This window comes from Perca flavescens, chromosome 22 (assembly GCF_004354835.1).
Source record: "Perca flavescens isolate YP-PL-M2 chromosome 22, PFLA_1.0, whole genome shotgun sequence".
Classification (NCBI taxonomy): Eukaryota; Metazoa; Chordata; class Actinopteri; order Perciformes; family Percidae; genus Perca; species Perca flavescens.
In genome coordinates this window covers 5,529,559-5,550,003 of record NC_041352.1, presented here as the reverse complement: position 1 = coordinate 5,550,003, position 20,445 = coordinate 5,529,559, and the positions used below count along the sequence as shown (strand labels likewise).

At 43.6% G+C, this 20,445-nt stretch overlaps 1 long non-coding RNA gene across 1 annotated transcript in view; it reads left to right on the top strand.

Annotated features, from left to right (window-relative positions):
* Window positions 1-16,447, top strand: part of LOC114549504 (uncharacterized) — a 107,411-nt gene extending 90,964 nt beyond the window's left edge. The window contains exon 3 of the long non-coding RNA XR_003691558.1: window positions 16,330-16,447. This is a non-coding gene — a long non-coding RNA (uncharacterized LOC114549504). The remainder of the gene's footprint in view (window positions 1-16,329) is intronic.
* Window positions 16,448-20,445: the final 3,998 nt, after the last annotated feature.

Here is a 20,445-nt window from a genome sequence, read left to right as displayed (position 1 = left end):
GGAGTCACCTTGTGAAGTCTGAATAAAACACCTTGCGTGCTACCTCAGTCCAAGGTGGATGTGGAAGTGGTGTTCATTTTAGCGAAAGTCATTTCTGCTGGTGAGGAAAGCACAGGGTGACGGGGTGCAGAAGAGCAGTAGTGTAAGTATTTGTGTCTGGCTGCTTGAGCATGGGTGCACCCGTGTGTGTGTGTGTGTGTGCTTGTGTGTAAAGTCAGGCAGACGATTTAGTTAGCACCCCTGGCTGGTTTCTATGTTCCCACGCTGCTGGCTCCAGAGTTTCTTGATCTGTCCAATGGGACGGGATACAGAAGACCAAACTGAAGGGGGGGCTGGAACATGGCTGCTGCTTAGACTAACATAAACAGATCATAAAAAAGGCTCTTCAGTCTGACTGTGGGAGCCGAGTGGAGCTCAAGACTCCCAGTTTATGGATTTGAGTTGGAGCAGGCAACACTTCAGCTGTGCCCTCTCTGAGTTGGGTCACATCCAAGAGTTGGAGAGCCGGGTTCCAGTCTGTTTAAACATCTCTACAATCACTCACATTTAATAGAAATGGCAGCACAAGTTAATTGAATGTGGGGAAATTCACCGGGTTACTGCAACAAGGAGGCCTTCCAGGACATATTGCATCAGCTTGGGAGTCACAGTTCTCAGTGTTTAAGTCTTACATGTAGAGTAAGAAATGTTGGCTGTTCTCAGAAAGTTCTGACAGTCTCCACCCAACATGGCAGAGGTGTTGGCACTGGTACCGCACGCTCGGTGACAGATCTCCTTGGCTCCGCTGACCTAGGTCTTGCCTCACACAATTATTATGAAGGTCTGTCTTCTTAATAAACTAATTCTTCAGAAATGTTGTGAGTTTACAATGTGCCTCCAGGAAGTGACTGCAGTGTGGTTTGGAGGTCGTGACTATTGATGCTGGCACAGTAAGGTGTAAAAGTTACACAGGCATGCCATGTTCACTTGTGACTGTGTTTTCTGAGCTTATGTGTGAAATAAGGCAATTTGGCATTGTGTCTGTACTTATGGGAATTACAGGGACAAAATAACATGACCACTGAAAAGTGAAACTGTGTAGCCTTTGAAAAAAGAAAAACAGTCTCCTTGAAAAATTAAATGGTATATTTATGAAGAATTGACTTGGTCTGGTATGACCAGTAGGTGGCTCTTAGAATGTTTGGAACTTTGAATAGATATTGCTTTGTTACTGACATCACTGGGTTACTTTGTGACTTGATGAATACTAGGGCTGGGCGATATGGAGAAAATCAAATATCATGATATTTTTGACTAAATACCTCGATATCGATACCGCAACGGCAATTGTAGTGTTGACTATTGGTGCTTTCACAAAATATTTACACAATGAGATTTTTGATAAATAGTCATCAGTAATGTGGATATAATGACTAAGTGGGTAAAGGCAAATAATAAAACCAGGAAAAGACAACACTTGCCATATTACGATATCCCAAATCTAAGACGATATCTAGTCTCATATCATGATATCGATATAATATCGATATATTGCCCAGCTCTAATGACTACTTGTACTACTGTAACTTTCTATTTTTAGCAGTAGCAAAACTCTAAAACAAAGACCATAAATTCCATTGCATCCTGCTTTAAAAATCATCTTAGATTGCAAGCTATTGAACTGATTATTTGTCAAAGTGCTAACTTTATTTTGTGTATGTTCAGTGTTTCCTTTAGGATTTTTTTTTAGCAGTGGTGGCAGGTCTGTCCGAACAACAACCAACACAACAGTATGTGGAGTTAAACTGGACGAGCCCAATAACATCTGAATAGTTCTACTTGTTGTTAAATTGCAATGTGAGCGGGAGCCACATTGCATTATGTCAGCAGGATCATTTAAAAGGCAACCGCGACTACATTTTTTTTGTACAGCCCTATTTCTGATACCGTGGTGGCAGAAATTTTGCCATGGTGGGCCGCCACTACAACATCAACATAGAGGAGACACTGATGTTATTTATGTCCACAAGCAGTGTTTTTGATCCATTTGCTGTTTTTGTACAAATAATATGAATCTTTTGAGCTCGGATAATTGTTTTATTTTGCTTCAATCTAAATGCTGACCCTTCTTCATAGCAGTGTTGGTAATTGTATAAAAGTTACTTAGGAGTCAAGTCTTATCATTTTGTCTACCCCTTATATATTTGATATGGTCTACTGCCACTGTTCAAGCTTTGTGTATTATCTGAGGAAGTGGCTGTCTGGTAAACCAGAGGCTGGTTTATAATTATTAGTTCAAGCCCCTGGCCCGCCACGTTCTGCCATCTCCTCTCGGTGGCGAGAGTCAGAGAAGCAATAAAACACGATTAAGTGAAGGAGCTGTGGCTGTAACGTTCGTTCCAGCCACTCATGGATGAAAAATGACATGGGAACATGTCTGGGCTCTTTTTATTTATTAAACCCCTGGTTTGGATAACCAGTAGACAGACACATCCATAGAGCCATGATAACTTGAAGAACAGAAACATCTGCAGTGTACTCTGCATCATATAACAGGCTTCAAAGTGGATGATTTAGGGTATGTAGCACGCAGCACTGTGTGAGTTATATACCAATTATCTACACTGCTACACTGCACTAACATAACATTTCAGGACAGGGAGCTGGGTTAGAAGAATTCATGTAGAGACATACGTTTCACATATATCTTAATAATCAATGTATGCAATAGGAATAGTCTTGAACAGAAAATTTAATTATATATTATCTCTTACTGGTTTTCACAATAATAGTACAGGCATTATGCAACATGACCTCACATACATTGCAACAGAAAACTTTTTCAACTGATTTAGTCATAAAATTCTCCTCTATAACATATAAAAATTCCTAAGAGATCCAAGTGGTGGAAAGTATTGAAAAAAACAGAAATTGGTGAAGCCAGTTTCCTATTGCAGCCCATGTTAAAGGGCAACTACTGTTTCTTTCACCCTGAACCTCATTTCCCCATGCATTTGTATCTAATAGACTGATGTGACCAAAAATTGTTGAAATTGGTCCAGAATTGAGCGAGATCGCAGTGACGAGCCGGCGCGAACCGAGCTGCAATGTAACCTAAAGGGGCAATTGTGCAGACTTGGTTTTTGTCAACTAAAAGTGATTTTGTTTTGCTCCTGACAGGCTCAGATTGTTACTAAAAGCGTCTGACAACATTATCTATCTCAGGACGGGACTTTATGTCCGAAGACAGCGATGTGGAGAGTGGAACGCGAGTCCAGAAAAAGGCATTGAGGGAGTATGTTGTTTCGGAGTAGGCTACAGAAATTATAGGCTCCTGTTATCGAAAAGATTGTCAGTGCCATGGCTCAATATTTAAACCATTTTGACAATGTGGATGAGGTCATTATAATTGGATGGCCGCCCGTATTCATTTGAGCCAGAGTACTTGCTCTGCTGCTGCCACAGCCTCGGTCTCTCTCCTTCTCTCCTCTGCTTTTTTTTTCGGCCATATGCTCTGGCTCCAATAAATACGGCTGATTATCCAAGCCAAAACACTTATGTATCTTCATCCATAACGTCTTCTGCGCTCATATTTTTGGATGCCATTTCACTGTTGAAAACGTAGCTAGTTAGCAATACAAGCCAAAAGTTCTGTTTTTGAGCTGCATTAGCGTCTGGAGGCGAAATCCAAGTTGAAATAGTTCATCCTTGCCTCCAACTACGTCACTCTCAGGTCACTGGATGCGGGAAGAACAACGGATTTTGCAGCCGCAAAATGCTGCTTTCTCGGTCAATATAGCATGCACTGAAGAATTATTGCTTCAATCTACTACATTTACCAAAAACACTGATTGGACATCCAAAAAGTGGCAGATTTCTCTTAACATTTATAATTACATATGACTTGCTAAATTATGCTGTTGGCATGTTAGAAAGTGAGAAACTTGTGACGCTTTACTGGTGACTTCATAAGCATTTGTGATTGCAGAATTATTCATTTATTAGATAAGTTATTATAAAGGGAGCCTTTTATCTTTTTATGTTAATCTTGGCGTTTCATGAAGGTTTACAAGAGCACTGATCTTTAAAGCAGATTATTTTGTTCTTCCTCTCTGCGTTTCCAGAAAAGACTGTAACATCCTCAGCTTTCCTGATCAAACAGGCAATAAGGTAGCGTCTTTTGTTAGACTCACTGAATGGCGCTTACGCTGCCAGGAGTAATTATGGGTAATTGGCGGGACAAGAAGGCGATGACAGCTGTGGAACAGTTGCAACATAAGGGCAAGGCTCGGCCCAACCCGCAATCCGTGCAGCACCCTTACCTCACTACCCACCACCTTCACAACCCACTGGGTGCAAATAAGCCACACAATAACCTTTTTGTGGAACCCTGTAGGGCACACATCAACATCACATCTAGAGCAGTGAGTTGCATTTTTATCTCCATTTCTTTTCTCTCCATCTCTCACCGTAGAGACCGTTTAAAATCAAAGAAAATAAAATCATAAATAAAGTCATTAGAGTGAGGGCTGGAATCTAAATAAACCTTTGAGTGATATAAGAAACAATGATAGCCATAATGAAAAAGTATGGCTCTTAAACACTTGTATGACTTATACCTTCATTGTCTCTCATTGCTTGTTTCTGTGGCAGCAAAAACCTGAAACAATCACGTAATGCTGTAATTATTGTGAAACATATTTCTGTATATCTGTTTCAGTGTCTCTGTGTCCCAACACTAACCAAGAGCCTGGTTCTGTCTGAGGTTTCTGCATGTTTGAAGGAAGGTTTTCCTCGCCACTGTTGCAAAGCAAATGCTTGCTCTTGGGGGGAAATTGTTGGGTCTTTTTTGAATCTGTAAAATGTCCTGAGATGACTTAGGATTTGGCTCTGGAGCAGCTTCCTTCCTCTGCTCCATAAAGTCCAATGAGGGATTTAGTGGTTAAGAAAAAGAAAAATTCAATTGTACGACATCGGGAAATTCCTGTTCAAATTTGCTGTGAAAGCTGCTTTTTTCCCAACAACACAATAATCTCTGTTTGCTTGTGTGAACTACTGACGTGAAGACCTCTGCACAGTCCTGTGTGGTAAGAAACAGAAAGCCTGAAGCTCTTTTAAACTCAAGTACTTCTCACAAGGCTATATTCAATTAGCCATGCATATCATGGTGATCGCATGTCTGCTATACTTAAACCGCACAACAAAGTGTTGTGTGTTCACAGTTAGACCTTTACTAGGAATCTATTTTATTTTCTAGATGACATAGATTACGTAGAGAGGGGTGCGTGGGAAAGTTAATGTGAAAGCAAAGTCTTTTAATTTCAGTACTTCTCTTGTAGTAATGCAAGTAGTTAAAAGAAAACCCCAGCTTGTGACAACTTTCAATTTTTATAATTTGGGCCATCTTTTCCATCAGTAATGATGACATCCTACAATAATTGCTGAGATCTAAGACGGTTTCCCAACAACTGAGTTCCACAGGGCAAAAAAAACGTCAAGTCAGACGTTATGTTTAGTTTGGATCAGTTCTTTAATTTGCTAATATTAACCTCATCCATATATGTCTCTCCCAAGGTGTCCAGTGACATGGTGGTTCTGGCTCAGTATCACTGGAGTCTGTCTGTGGGGAACTGTGAGGTTACCGCACGGCAGCTGGATTCTCACAATATCACGAGGTCATGCGAGTATTGCGCAATCACAAGATCACGGGAAAATCCATCTTGTTGAGCCACGGTGGCTTGGATCAATCGGCGTCCTGTGAGGAGCTGCAACAGTGCCGCTCATAAAGAGGTTAGCGCACGCTGCAGCAGCATTAGTTATATCTAGCCCCAAGTCAGGGAAAGGAAAGGTTGAGTTACTTTAAGGCAGAGTTGGTAACTATTTCCAATATACACTCTTTATATATTGTTTGAAATGGTCTTTATACCCCGACAACAATAAATTACTTAGGGGCTCTGAAAAGGAGCGAAAAAGAGTCTTCTGTAGATGCTGTAAATCCTCAATAAATTGATAGCTAAATAAAAACGCCCCCCAATCACTGCCTCAGGGCCCACTTGGAAAGAACCCATGGAATGCCTCCTTACCCCGCTGAGTGTATGAGCCTGAGCTCAATGCGCCCTAATACTGTATCTGAAGTCTCTTTTATATAGACCTTAGTGGTCCCCTAATACTGTATCTGAAGTCTCTTTTATATAGACCTTAGTGGTCCCCTAATACTGTATCTGAAGTCTCTTTTATATAGACCTTAGTGGTCCCCTAATACTGTATCTGAAGTCTCTTTTATATAGACCTTAGTGGTCCCCTAATACTGTATCTGAAGTCTCTTTTATATAGACCTTAGTGGTCCCCTAATACTGTATCTGAAGTCTCTTTTATATAGACCTTAGTGGTCTCCTAATACTGTATCTGAAGTCTCTTTTATATAGACCTTAGTGGTCTCCTAATACTGTATCTGAAGTCTCTTTTATATAAACCTTAGTGGTCCCCTAATACTGTATCTGAAGTCTCTTTTATATAGACCTTAGTGGTCCCCTAATACTGTATCTGAAGTCTCTTTTATATAGACCTTAGTGGTCCCCTAATACTGTATCTGAAGTCTCTTTCCCGAAATTCAGCCTTGGTGCAGAATTACAGTCACTAGAGCCAGTCCCACAATGAGCTTTCCTTAGGATGTGCCATTTCTGTGTCTGTAGCTATTGAGGAGGGGAGAGGGGGGGCAAGGTGGAGGGTGGGGGTGTGACCTTGACCAACTGCCACTTTGCTTGTTTGCAAGCCATGATGTCTCTCTCTCTCATGGGTGGGCCAAATTCTCTGGGCGGGCAAAGCAGAGAAAGGGGAGGTAACCTTACTCCCTAAAATTGCGGTCCTTTCTCCGCTCTGTTTTGAAGCAGCCGTGCTCGTGCATGTCTGCGTGTGGATTGGAGCCCAGAGGGCAGGGGGAGGGGTTACACGGAGCCCTGTGGAGATGCTACTTTCAAATCTTGGTAGCTTTTCAACATTACCAACCCTGCCGTTAATTTCCTGCCTTCTGTTGACTTTTAGTGTGTGTGAACTTACTAAATAATAAATCAACTTTTAGGTCTATGTTAAAGTGCCCATATTATGAAAAAATCACTTTTTCTGGGATTTGGGGTGTTATTTTGTGTCTCTGGTTCTTCCACACACATACAAACTTTGAAAAAAATCCATCTATGCTGTTCTGAGTGAGATACGGTTTGTGAATGTGTCCTGCCTTCAGTCTCCGGGTGAGCTGTTCAAAATCTGCACGGCTTTCTACGTCACAAGTCGAAACAAGCTGGCTAACCGCAACCGTTAGCATTCTACCTCGGTCTCAATGGCAAAGCACTACTACAACACACACTAGTTCACCATGATCTACAAAAGAACTACTTACATGTGCTCCCTGGTTTAGAAGAAGTCTCCCAGCTAATTCTGCCTTGTAACTGACTGAAGTTGGAGAAACAGCCTTTCTTTTACTGTCTATGGAGCTAGCTGACATGATCTACGATCTGAGCTACTGTGCATGTGCAAAGTAGATATCAGGTGAAAAGAGGAGCTGCAGCAGTGAGAGAGAGCTGTGCAGTACAACACAAATATGGTGTTTAAACCATGTAAACTTATTCTGGTACAAGCTTAAAATACAATTATGAACCTGAAAATGAGCATACTATGTGCGCTTTAAACACCTAGGTTATTTAATTATCTGAATTCTGAGTGTTTATTGATCAGAGTGAGATGCCCTGTCTCTGTCTCTCTGTGAGCGCTGTGCGACTCACAGCAACTGTGCTTTCCTTCATTTATACCCTATGACGCTTCAAAGGATGAAGGCAAAAAGTGATGCAAAATATTCATGCCTTCTAAAAGTACGACAGATTTGGAAGTACATGGAGCCCTGGTGTAAATATATAGGGTTTAATACCAGTTACTTCCTAAATAAAAATGAAGGCAATTCAATTAAAAGTAATTAAGTTTAATAGAGAAAGAAAAATGGTTAACCGAGAGATCATTTATTTATAAAGTAGACAGGATGTAAATAGTGAAATAAGAAGTTAAAATGAACAGTTCTGAAAAATCTTATAGGTAAACAGTGGTGTAAACTAAATAATAAAGACACGGATTGTGACTTTATTTTGAGGCGTTTTATTTTGACACGGAGTGGAGTGGGAGAGACCTATATGGAGAAACACTAGGATAGATAGCTTGGTGAAGGTCAAAGGGAACCGATGACGACAACAATCCACATTTCGTGTTTAATCGCAGTTGTACATTTGGTGCATCATGCCTTCGGGTGTGAAATGTGCTATATCAAAACATTTGCCTTGCCATGCAAAATAATATTAACCAAAGGTCATATAATATGCAGTTCAGTCTATGTAGAACTAGATCAGACATACATTTCTGTGTTTTGGTGAAACAGAGCCTTTTGTCGAAAAAGAATTGATTCACTCACATTTAAACTCAAAGGACTGATCAGGGGCACGTTCAGCCCCAACACAACGTTACAAAATGTTTATTTAAACGCGAACAGTGGTGCGTTGAACACCCTGTTGCGTGAAGCAAGCCGCTGCTCCGTCCAGCCTGTCTGTCTCTCATGTCTCATGTCTCCCTGAACAATAAGCTACAGTCTCGCTGCTGAGGTGGGTGCCTTAAAACATCAAACCTCCTACAGACAGAGGTGAACAGAACAATGCTCCTGTTGATTTAGTGTCATACATCGCACCATGTGAGGGAATTTTAAATTGCCGTGACTCAGCAAACAGGACTGGAGCAAATAAAAGGCACTGTAACTGAGCTCTTTTTATTATCAAGCTTTGTTTACTGAAGTTGACGCCTGAATGTTACACAAAAAGCTCTCTTGTTTGAGACCTATTTTTTTTCTGTCTACCCAGCAAACAATATGCATTTTTGGGGTGAAGGAGAATGAAAACAGGGAATGAATGGGGGGCCTGTGGAGAGTTGTGTGTCAGAATGTGCCGATGATAAGCTTGGCATGGCTCATATTGAACTCAGAGACAGAGCACGGCTATCTGCTCTGTGCATTTGGAGTCGTCTGTGGGAAAGAGACAGGCCTTAGTGTGGGAAACGGCCTTCTTTTCATACAGAGCTGAAGATCAACAGTCTGCTATCATCTGCAATGGAAAACGTTTAGCCTGGTTAAAAGGGGGCAGATGCAGAAAGAGACTTTTTGTCCGTCGCTCTGTCCCTATGTCATTCCCGTGGCATTGGCTAATGGGCGGAGCCTTTGAGGACGCTTGATAAATTGTGCAGATAAGTGGTTTGATAGACATTTCCAGCCACCAAATTCAAAATGGAATTGATAAATTCAAAATGTATTTTAGATATTTTAAATTACATTATGGATGGCCGGAATGGCCGGTTTCCATTTTGAATATATGAAATTTATATATATTATTATATATGAATGTGTGAAGGATTTACAGCCAAATGTATTATTGTATATACATGTGTTCCCTTAGGGAAATGTTGAATTATCTGTTACAACAGTTTGTTCTATTTTTTTAAATAAATTATCAAATAAATGTAACTTAGGTTTTTCCTTTTTGTTATGTTTATGCCATTATTGTTTTGTTATACTGCTCAAAAGACATTTGCTTCTGGCCAGGGTTGTGCTTGTTAATTTGAGATGCAGATAGAGTGAAAAATGAGCTCACAGTGAGTAATAATGTGACTGGAGCAAAAAACGCTAAAAAATGGCTTGGGTTTCAGAGGGTTAAAAGCAAAGCTATGATAAGGTACAGATAGTGGGCGAGTTATGCTGCCACTCTTGAAATCGAGCCTGTCTCTCCCCTGTGTCTGTCTCTAGTTCTTTTGGCTCCATTCCTGAGTCACATGGTCGACTGATCATGTCGGGGTGTTAAGGCTAGCTCTGTGGGTGAAGTGCAGGAGATCCAACTGGGTTGCTGCTGGGGCTAAAATCAGTCTCAATAGGCCGGGCTGAACACAAACACATCTCCCCTGTACTCCCTACCTCCCCTCTTTCTGTCCTTTCACCTCCATCATGCCATAGGGTTCACTGTGTCCACAGACTCACCTCTACACTCTCACACCAGCATGGGTGGATGGGCGGACGGAGAAGGAGATTGGAAAATAAAAGTCACAAACTAGTGGCTAGTTCCATTCTCAGAGCGAAATTTGTCTTCTTTTGTCCTTATCTAACATATGGAGTGAACCACACAACATGCTGTTGAATCATGTTCCAAGGCTTGGTTTTTATTTGTGTCATTCCAAATGTCAACGTGATTTTGAATGAGGTCTTACTTAGTAATGTATATTTAGTTACTTACTTATTATACAGTACTGTAGGTATAGCCTGACAAGCCAGACCCACATCAAGATGTTGGGTCTGGGAATTCACCATTGACAGGGCTCAATCCGAGGGGTGGGATAAACGGTTGTCTTTCAAATTCCCTCTGCACGTAATAGGATAGCGCTACAACCAACCAGAGCAACAAAGAAGGTAGAGTACCTTGTTGGTAGATTAAACTTTTGCCGTATCCGGTCGGCAAAACTCTGAACACATCTTCCTTGAATGACTTCAGTGCTGTTCTTTGTTCTTTTCTCAAAGAAAAGCTTAACTCCAAGTCTTCCAGAAGACCGCTGTTCCCAGCAGCAGCAGCCACATAGCAGTTATCCCTTACACACTACAGGCTCTGCTTGTGACACAAAATCACATTTTATAAATTATCACAATTTCTCAGCACAAATCACCCCTTTTTACAAAGCTTTCTGATGAAGTCAGTTTCATTAATGTATAGGGCTGTGTATTGGCAAGAATCTGGCGATACGATACGTATCACGATACATGGGTCATGATTTAATATATTGCAATATATTGTGATACTGTGCGTAAGGCGATATATTTGGAATTTTTTAAAGTATAATTTTAGAAAAAATAATATTTAAAAGTTCAGTTCAGTACACAGAAAATCAAACTGCCAGTTTGGGATTGTGGTTCACAGGTTCTTAGTGAGCATATTTTTATATGCTAAAGTAGGCCAAAGTTCAGCCATAGCTACATTGTTAGTTTCTATCAAAAAGTCATGCACTGCTAGGCACTGTTAGGCAAGGACACTAGTGGTGCGTCTCAGCATAGCCGTCTAGCGGTAGTGGGTTTATTAAAAACAACATAAACGTGAACCACGGTCTTACATGAAAATTTCTGAACGTTTAAAAAAAATATATATCGAAATTTCCTTTTTGAAAATCAATCCAGTATTGCACGGAGCCCGGCCGGGCACAGCCCGAACAAGCTACGTGGCTCCCATCTCTCCAGCCCATGGGCCCACCACCTGTGGGAGGAACCGTTGGGGTCGGGTGCGATGCCACATGGGTGGCAGTGAAGGTCAGGGGCCTCGACGGACCAGACCCGGGCGGCAGACGCTGGCTCTGGGGACGTGGAACGTCACCTCTCTGTGGGGGAAGGAGCCGGAACTGGTGCGGGAGGTGGAGCGCTACCGGTTAGATCTGGTGGGGCTTACCTCTACGCACAGTCTTGGTTCTGGAACCATACTCCTGGATAGGGGTTGGACTCTTTTCTTCTCCGGAGTTGCCCAGGGTGTGAGGCGCCGGGCGGGTGTGGGGATACTCACAAGCCCCGGCTGGCGCCGCTGTGTTGGAGTTTACCCCGGTGGACGAGAGGGTCGCCTCCCCACGCCTGCGGGTTGTGGGGGGAAAACTCTGACTGTTGTTTGTGCATGTGCACCAAACAGGAGTTTGGAGTATTCGGCCTTCTTGGAGACCTTGACTGGAGTCCTGCATGGGGCTCCAGTGGGGGACTCCATTGTTCTGCTGGGGACTTCAACGCACACGTGGGCAATGATGGAGACACCTGAGAGGCGTGATTGGGAGGAACGGCCTCCTGATCTAAACCAGAGTGGTTGTTTTTGTTGGACTTCTGTGCTAGTCATGGATTGTCTATAACGAACACCATGTTCGAACATAGGGATGCTCATAAGTGTACCTGGTACCAGAGCACCCTAGGCCGAAGGTCAATGATCGATTTCATAATCGTGTCATCTGATCTGAGGCCGTATGTTTTGGACACTCGGGTGAAGAGAGGGGCAGAGCTGTCAACCGATCACCATCTGGTGGTGAGTTGGGTTAGGGGGGTGGGGAAGACTCTGGACAGACCTGGTAAGCCCAAACGTAGTGCGGGTAAATTGGGAACGTCTGGAGGAGGCCCCTGTCCAACAGACTTTCAACTCACACCTCCGGGCGGAGCTTTTCGTGCATCCCTGTGGAGGCTGGGGCATTGAACCCGAGTGGACAATGTTCAAAGTTTCCATTGCTGAAGCTGCGGCGAGGAGCTGTGGTCTTAGGGTCTTAGGTGCCTCAAGGGGCGGTAACCCACGAACACCGTGGTGGACACCGGTGGTCAGGGAAGCCGTCCGACTGAAGAAGGAGTCTTTCGGGATATGTTATCCCGGAGGACTCGGAGGCAGTTGCAGGGTACCGAAGGGCCCGAAGGGCTGCAGCCTCTGCCGTGAAAGAGGCAAAGCAGCGGGTGTGGGAGAAGTTTGGAGAAGACATGGAGAAGGACTTTCGGTCGGCACCAAAGTGCTTCTGGAAAACTGTTCGCCACCTCAGGAGGGGGGGAAGCGGGGAACCATCCAAGCTGTGTACAGTAAGGATGGGACACTGTTGACCTCAACTGAGGAGGTAATAGGGCGGTGGAAGGAGCACTTTGAGGAACTCCTGAATCCGACTAATACGCCCTCTATGTTAGAGGCAGAGCTGGAGGATAATGGGGGATTGTCGTCGATTTCCCAGGCGGAAGTCACTGATGTAGTCAAACAACTACACAGTGGCAAAGCCCCGGGGATTGATGAGATCCGTCCAGAAATGCTCAAGGCTCTGGGTGTGGAGGGGCTGTCCTGGTTGACACGCCTCTTCAACATTGCGTGGAAGTCTGGGACGGTGCCAAAGGAGTGGCAGACTGGGGTGGTGGTTCCCCTTTGTGCCAATTATAGGGGTATCACACTTCTCAGCCTCCCTGGTAAAGTCTACTCCAAGGTGCTGGAAAGGAGGGTTCGGCCGATAGTCGAACCTTGGGTTGAGGAGGAACAATGCGGATTCCGTCCTGGTCGTGGAACAACGGACCAGCTCTTCACTCTCCTGGAGGGAGCCTGGGAGTATGCCCAACCGGTCTACATGTGTTTTGTGGATTTGGAGAAGGCGTATGACCGGGTCCCCCGGGAGATACTGTGGGAGGTGCTGCGGGAGTATGGGGTGAGGGGGTCTCTACTCAGGGCCATCCAATCTCTGTATGACCAAAGTGAGAGCTGTGTCCGGGTTCTCGGTAGTAAGTCGGACTCGTTTCAGGTGAGGGTTGGCCTCCGCCAGGGCTGCGCTTTGTCACCAATCCTGTTTGTAATATTTATGGACAGGATATCGAGGCGTAGTCGGGGTGGGGAGGGGTTGCAGTTTGGTGGGCTGGGGATCTCATCGCTGCTCTTTGCAGATGATGTGGTCCTGATGGCATCATCGGCCTGCGACCTTCAGCACTCACTGGATCGGTTCGCAACCGAGTGTGAAGCGGTTGGGATGAGGATCAGCACCTCCAAATCTGAGGCCATGGTTCTCAGCAGGAAACCGATGGAATGCCTTCTCCAGGTAGGGAATGAGTCCTTACCCCAAGTGAAGGAGTTCAAGTACCTTGGGGTTTTGTTCGCGAGTGAGGGGACAATGGAGGGGAGATTGGTCGGAGAATCGCGCAGCGGGTGCGGTATTGCATTCAATCTATCGCACCGTTGTGACGAAAAGAGAGCTTAGCCAGAAGGCAAAGCTCTCGATCTACCGGTCAGTTTTCGTTCCTACCCTCACCTATGGTCATGAAGGCTGGGTCATGACCGAAAGAACGAGATCCAGGGTACAAGCGGCTGAAATGGGTTTCCTCAGGAGGGTGGCTGGCGTCTCCCTTAGAGATAGGGTGAGAAGCTCAGTCATCCGTGAGGAGCTCGGAGTAGAGCCGCTGCTCCTTTGCGTCGAAAGGAGCCAGTTGAGGTGGTTCGGGCATCTGGTAAGGATGCCCCTGGGGGCGCCTCCCTAGGGAGGTGTTCCAGGCACGTCCAGCTGGGAGGAGGCCTCGGGAAGACCCAGGACTAGGTGGAGGGATTATATCTCCAACCTGGCCTGGGAACGCCCAGGATCCCCAGTCGGAGCTGGTTAATGTTGCTCGGGAAAGGGAAGTTTGGGGTCCCCTGCTGGAGCTGCTCCCCCCGCGACCCGACACCGGATAAGCAGACGAAGATGGATGGATGGATGGATGGATGGAATCCAGTATTGCAAAATAAAATATTGCGATACTCCAGTGTATCGATTTTTTCTTACACCCCTATTAATGCAGTACCGAATCATCTGGCATCATTGATTATCTATATTATCTATATTTTTCATATAGTGCAGTATAATTTTAGTTCTTATAATATTCACTCAATGAGTGCCCACTCTGGAGTTCTGGGCTCACAGCTGGTACTGGCTGTTCATATTCACTGATAGCAGCAGACTGGACTAGTGGCTGCTGCTGAGGAGCTGCAAAGATAAAGTTTGATTCACGCTGGTTTGCAGCCAACGTTGTATTATGTTTTGCACGACCGCTAGCATCCTGCACTGCTTCTAACCAGCTTACCCGGGTCATCGTCTTTATTTGGCGTTTCACTCTCGCTGGTTTTAAAGAAAAAATGCTGTTTTATACATGATCCTCTATACATGATGTGATTGGCCTGACCAGTATTTGGTTTTTCCAGCTCGCAAGCCAACAGAGAGTGCCTAGACCGTTAGAGTAAGATGCCGCCTCGCAGGTAGGGTTGGGCATCAAGAACCGATTCCTACTTGGAATCGTTTCGAAAATTAAGATTCCAGTAGAATTGTTTCTTTATTGGAATCGTTTAGAGGATTTGGTTTCAAATCCGATCATCGCTTCCCAATTTAATATGCGCATGTTTTGGTTTCTGAAAGCGGCCAGGCACTTGTTGTGTTGCAGCCTTGGAGCACAGTAAGCAGCGCTCTAGTCTGGCTTTATTTTACATTGGAAAAAGCCTGGTAAAACTGCAAACCACCATTGAATCAAAATAAAACTTATTATAAATAAAATAAAACTTGCTGGAGATTTCTTTTTTTTACTAGGGAAGGAAGAGAGGAAGGGTGGAAGCAAGGAAATGGAGGATAGAGGGGGGGGGGGGAATTCTCAGGCTGCCCTAACTCATCCACCCCCACCTCAATCCAGGCTCATTAACTCAATTCATAATAGTCCCTTTTCTTTTCCCCCCACCCCTCCTCTCGCCCCTACAGGCTAGGTAGGTAGAGGAGGGAGGTGGGGGGGGTGTATAGCTGAACTCATTAGGCAAAGAACCATCGCTCGCGTCACTCTTAAAATAGCCGCTGCTGCTGTAAAAAACCTCATGGCTGTGAGCACGTTCAAGTTTTCCACAGTTTAGTGTTGACAAAATGGCTCGGCGTTTGACGGACAAGTTTCTCGATCTCTTTCTTTGTCTTTCGTTTTGACAGCTTTCATTTTTGACTTTGCTTCCTTTTTTTCCCCTCTTCCCCATCCAAGCGGCTTGAGGCAGAACCACAAAATGGGGATAATTGGGGGGAAAGTGGCTGACCCTTGTCCAACCAATCTTCTCACACAACAATTAGCAGATTGTTCCCGGGACCCGGTGACACAACAACCTCCTAGTGTAGATGTGGGCCATAATTAGCAGGCAGATACAGACATGCATGTCAGATGTGGTTATATGTAGCGAATCAAATAAAAACTCCCGCGCTTGTTTTATCAGCAAGCCAGCCCTTTCATCCCTCTGACCAGTATTTCTTTTTTTGGGGGGGGATTGTTTTGAGCTGCAGCGTGTGTTCTCCTGGAGCGCTGGATCGATGCTGCCGCAAAGTTTTGTTTGCTGTCTCTGGAGATGAGATGGATGGTCAGTTGGAAAGGCCAGTTTTTGTGTGCGCCTGACTGGACACGGGTTAACCATCTAATGAGGGCAGAGGGAACGTGTCCACAGAGCCAGAGCAGCAGGACCCCTCTCTGTCTGTTTCTCCCTCTTCACGTATGCTCTTCTCACACACGCACAATGATGAACTTTTTTGACGCTTGCTTGGTGCATACTCAAACATATACAGCGTCAGGGAATGTTTGTCTGCCTTTTAAATTCTCAAACCTCTGCTTCTTCTGTTTACTTACGTGTGCATAATCCCCTGCACTATCTCTAAATACGCACGCACACACGCACGCGCACACACACACACACACACACACACACACACACACACAGCCTGCAGGGTTCACAGAGTACTCACAGTTGCTGGTTGCTGTTTGTTTGCTTACAGGCAACATGCAGCATGGTGGGCCATATAAGAAGTCATCATTTCTCTACTTACTACTTGGACTACAGAAGAATTGATGGTGAGCGATTCATGAGACATGAAATGCAAATAGCGAACTTTCTAATTGTTAAAAGGCTAGAATATGACATGCTTTCAAGTGTTTTCAGGTCATCTTCGTAAAGATGTCGATCTTTACGACAGAACAAATCTGTTATTGGTGTCCTCTTTCTTTTAGTTGGTTAACAACGAAACTGTGCATCACAGCCAAATCTTTCCCCACCTGCTCTCTTTGATCACCTGAATTGTATTTTAACACAGCCTATCTCATGATTAATTCTGGTCTCAACAAAACAAGTATAAGTACAGATAAGTGACAACATGTGCGCTGTGTGATCGGCTGTACAGACATTTAAGACATTTCACAGTCGGTAAAGGTAAGTACCTGTGCTTTTTACACACTCCAAGTCAGAGTGACTGCTGTCAAATGCCACAGCATTAAATACAGATTTGTATTCATTATTTGATATTTTAGGCATTAATATTTTATGAGACTCTTGACCTTATTAAAACGTTGCGACTGACACATGATGTCATTACCTGACTAATGGGCCATGACAAAATCAGGAAACCAACTTGCAAATGCCAGCAAATAAAAATGATTAATGATGATGAAGAAAATAATTTAAGTTGTGATGTGTGAGCGTCAGTTGCATTAGAGGTGTAAATGTGATTGTTAACAATATAGTGAAGAGTGTAATCAGTAACAATTTTTGGCCTGGAATAAATTTAAGTAATGTGTGTGTGTGTGGGTGTGTGTGTGTGTGTGGGGGGGAGGTGTGTGTGGCAATGGAGCATTTTTGGGACTTCTTACATGAACATCATTATTACACCATGAGGTGAAAATTACAACTTGCCCTCACAGAAATACTTGAAATAACCATGACTTCTCATCACAGCATTATGTAGTGGCAGCACGTAATAAGTTAAAATTCTGTGCCGCCACCATGGAAAAATAATTTGGGGTTAGGCAACAAAACTACTGGTTAGGTGTAGGAAATGATCATGGTTTGGGTTAAAATAAGGATGTTACGTGACCTAAGTTCAGTACATTGCTCATTTTAACTTGCGTATGCAAGTTTAGGGCATGAACAGGGGCCTCCTGGGTCAAAGTCCTGTGTTTGTTTGACCAGTCCTTCTACCCAGTCCCCCTACCTACGCTGACTTTGAGACAGGACTGTGTTGAACCCATAGTTGAACCGTGTGTCCACCACGACACCACGGAAGTCAATTACGATCCTTAACCTTCCATTTTATGGTGCCGGCACAACATTTTAACACATTACATGCCACCACGATGTAATGCAGGGTTAAGAGGTTGTGGTATTTTCACATCTTTTTGTGAGATCTGGCTGGGGAATTAATAACAATCTGTTTTCAAAGTATTATTATGTTCTAGATCCATTACCAGCAACCTTTTTGTCATCAATAAAGACACCAACAAACACCACTCAGTATGGGCAGTTATGTTATGTTGCTGGTGCCACTATGTATGGTAACTATTTTAACCATTGTTAGGAGAAATAGAGGCCCATTCTAACAGAGCTGTAGACATAAATAGTGGTTATATTGTGCCTACCTAATCATTGACATGGAAACGTTCACATCGTCTACACAAAACATTCAAACAGACTGGATACGTCGAAAAGGTCACACGAGGCCATAACTCTGAGTCATCACTTCATGAGAATTAGAGGACATCTTTTATCATCATATGTCACAGAGATGAAGAGCAGACGTGGATGGCTGCAGGATAGCCATTGCTGGGTGTAAGTGATACTGCTGAGCGGAGAGTAGGTCATCCTCATGGCCTGCAAGTGATGACAAACAAGATGGCTGATGGTCTTGGCATGAGACCTATTCCCATTCAGAATTTTTTTTTACACACTTTAAGGGGAAACTACGGAAATAATTGGTCTGAAAGAGCTGACGGGCCACGGTGTATGTTTTGGCTTCCCTTATGATTGAGTAAATGAAATTAGTAGTGTGTTGAAGGTGATATGAGGTCAGTGTTGTGTTTCTGTATTTATAAATGTGTGTGTGTGTGTGTGTGTGTGTGTGTGTTTGTGTTTGTTTTGAGTAGTGGGTAGGTAAGCCAAAATATCAAAGGGCTAAATGGTAACCATTGGCGGTGCAGGAAGTCTAACGTGGAAATCTAACATCCCATTAAGTTGTCAGAGGCAGCCAAGTGCAATAACACAGCAGCTGGGCCTCGTCTGTCCACAGATGGCAGATAGACAGGCAGACAGACAGATCGACAGGCAGAAACAGCGCAAACAGACACAGCCCTGCTTATAGGGCTGGATGTGCAGAAGTCCAGAGCTTCTAAACTAGTGCCACTGTTCAGGATTACCAGTTAAACCAGGAAATTCTGTGTTATAAAGGTAGTTTATCTGACATAAGTCTGACCTAAGTCACCATGAAAACATATTTAATGACTGAATTGGCTCCATGAAACAGTTAGTTCATTTAGCTCATTCAAGACGGGCTTTTCGGCCCTGCTACTTTGAGCCACCTTTCTGAAACACCCCTCAGTCTGGGAAAAGAGATCCTTTTATTTCAGACCAGATTGCGGAGACTTTATAATAAGTTGAGTTAAACTTCACTTTTACAGATTTCTAAAAATTGCTTTTCTGAAAAGTATGGTAAAAAGGATATTTTGGGGCTGTGAAAAGGCTTCCTTTCTCTCTTTTCACTAGGTCCTGTTCCCAAAATGAATACTGTTTTGTGTCTGCTTAATCCTTAATTTCAGTGTTATGTTGTAGGTTATTGTCTGTTTATTTGTTAATTTATTATTTGACATATGCCTGTTCAGTAGGTTTTATGGGTTCATAGTGTTTTGCTATGGTTATTCCTGTGGGGTGGGGGGGTTGGGGGGGTTAGATCAGCTGCTCACTAGCTTAATTGGTGGAGAGTGCATGCAGATTTGCCTCATTAGGTCCTTTCTGTAGGGAGGGGCTGGGCAATCCCAGAGTGTAGAGCAATAGGTAAAACTGTTTTTGCAGCAAATTGACATTTTGACATTATGTTGGTACTTGTGGTTGTGTAAGCACATGTGAGTCTATATATACCGTAAAACTTCAAATAATAGCCGAGTCCCAAATAGACGCCTGTCTCTTTTAAACGCCTGGTGTGACAACAGATTTGGGTAAATAAAGGCCGGTCTCAAATAGAGGCCTGGTCTGTTTGTTTGTTTTTTCGTGTCGGGTTGTATTTGATCTTTTAAAACCCGTCAGATCGTTTGTTCTATGTTTTGATTTGATTTCACGTGACAGACGCAACCGTTCATAAACGACTCATCACTATGGCAACATAACAAACAGGTTAACAAACTTTCTTTTAGTCTTCAGTTATTCTTAATTCTCTCAATACCACCATGGAGACAAAAAGAAAAAAGTATGATTTGACATTTAAGCTGACAGTTGTCAAATTTGCCGAACAAAATTCGGGAAAAGCAGCGGCAAGACATTTCTCGATTGATCCTAAGAGAGTGCGAGAATGGCGTAAACATAAAGCAGAATTGCAACGTCTGTCCGAGGAAGACGACAAAAGGGCCAGACTGCGAGGTGGAGGGAGGAGGAAGGTCAGTGAAGAGCTGGAGGTGAGCGTGTGTGAGTGGATGTCTCACGTAAAATGATCAGGGCCAAGGCAAAAGAAGTGTATGCAACAGTGAGTGACGGCAGGGATGAGGAGAGATTTACTGCGAAACGAATTAATTATAAATATTAATTAAATACGAATAATACAAATTAAAAAAAATTAATATAATGTGGTAACCTCCTATTGTTAATTAAAGGCCTGTCTCTTATAGACGCCTGTCTCAAATACAAGCGGGTGCATTTCGGCGATTTGGGTAAATAGAAGCCCGGGCTATTATGTGAAGTTTTACGGTATATATATATATATATATATATATATAAACCAGGAATGTCAGCAATCCCATTTATCTACATGGTATGGTATTTTCCACATTCAAATGTCTGGGTTTCTTTAGTTTGGCTCACCCTCTAACCACCGGTACAGGTGGTAGGTGCCAATTGGGTGAGGCTGGGTTAAAAGGGT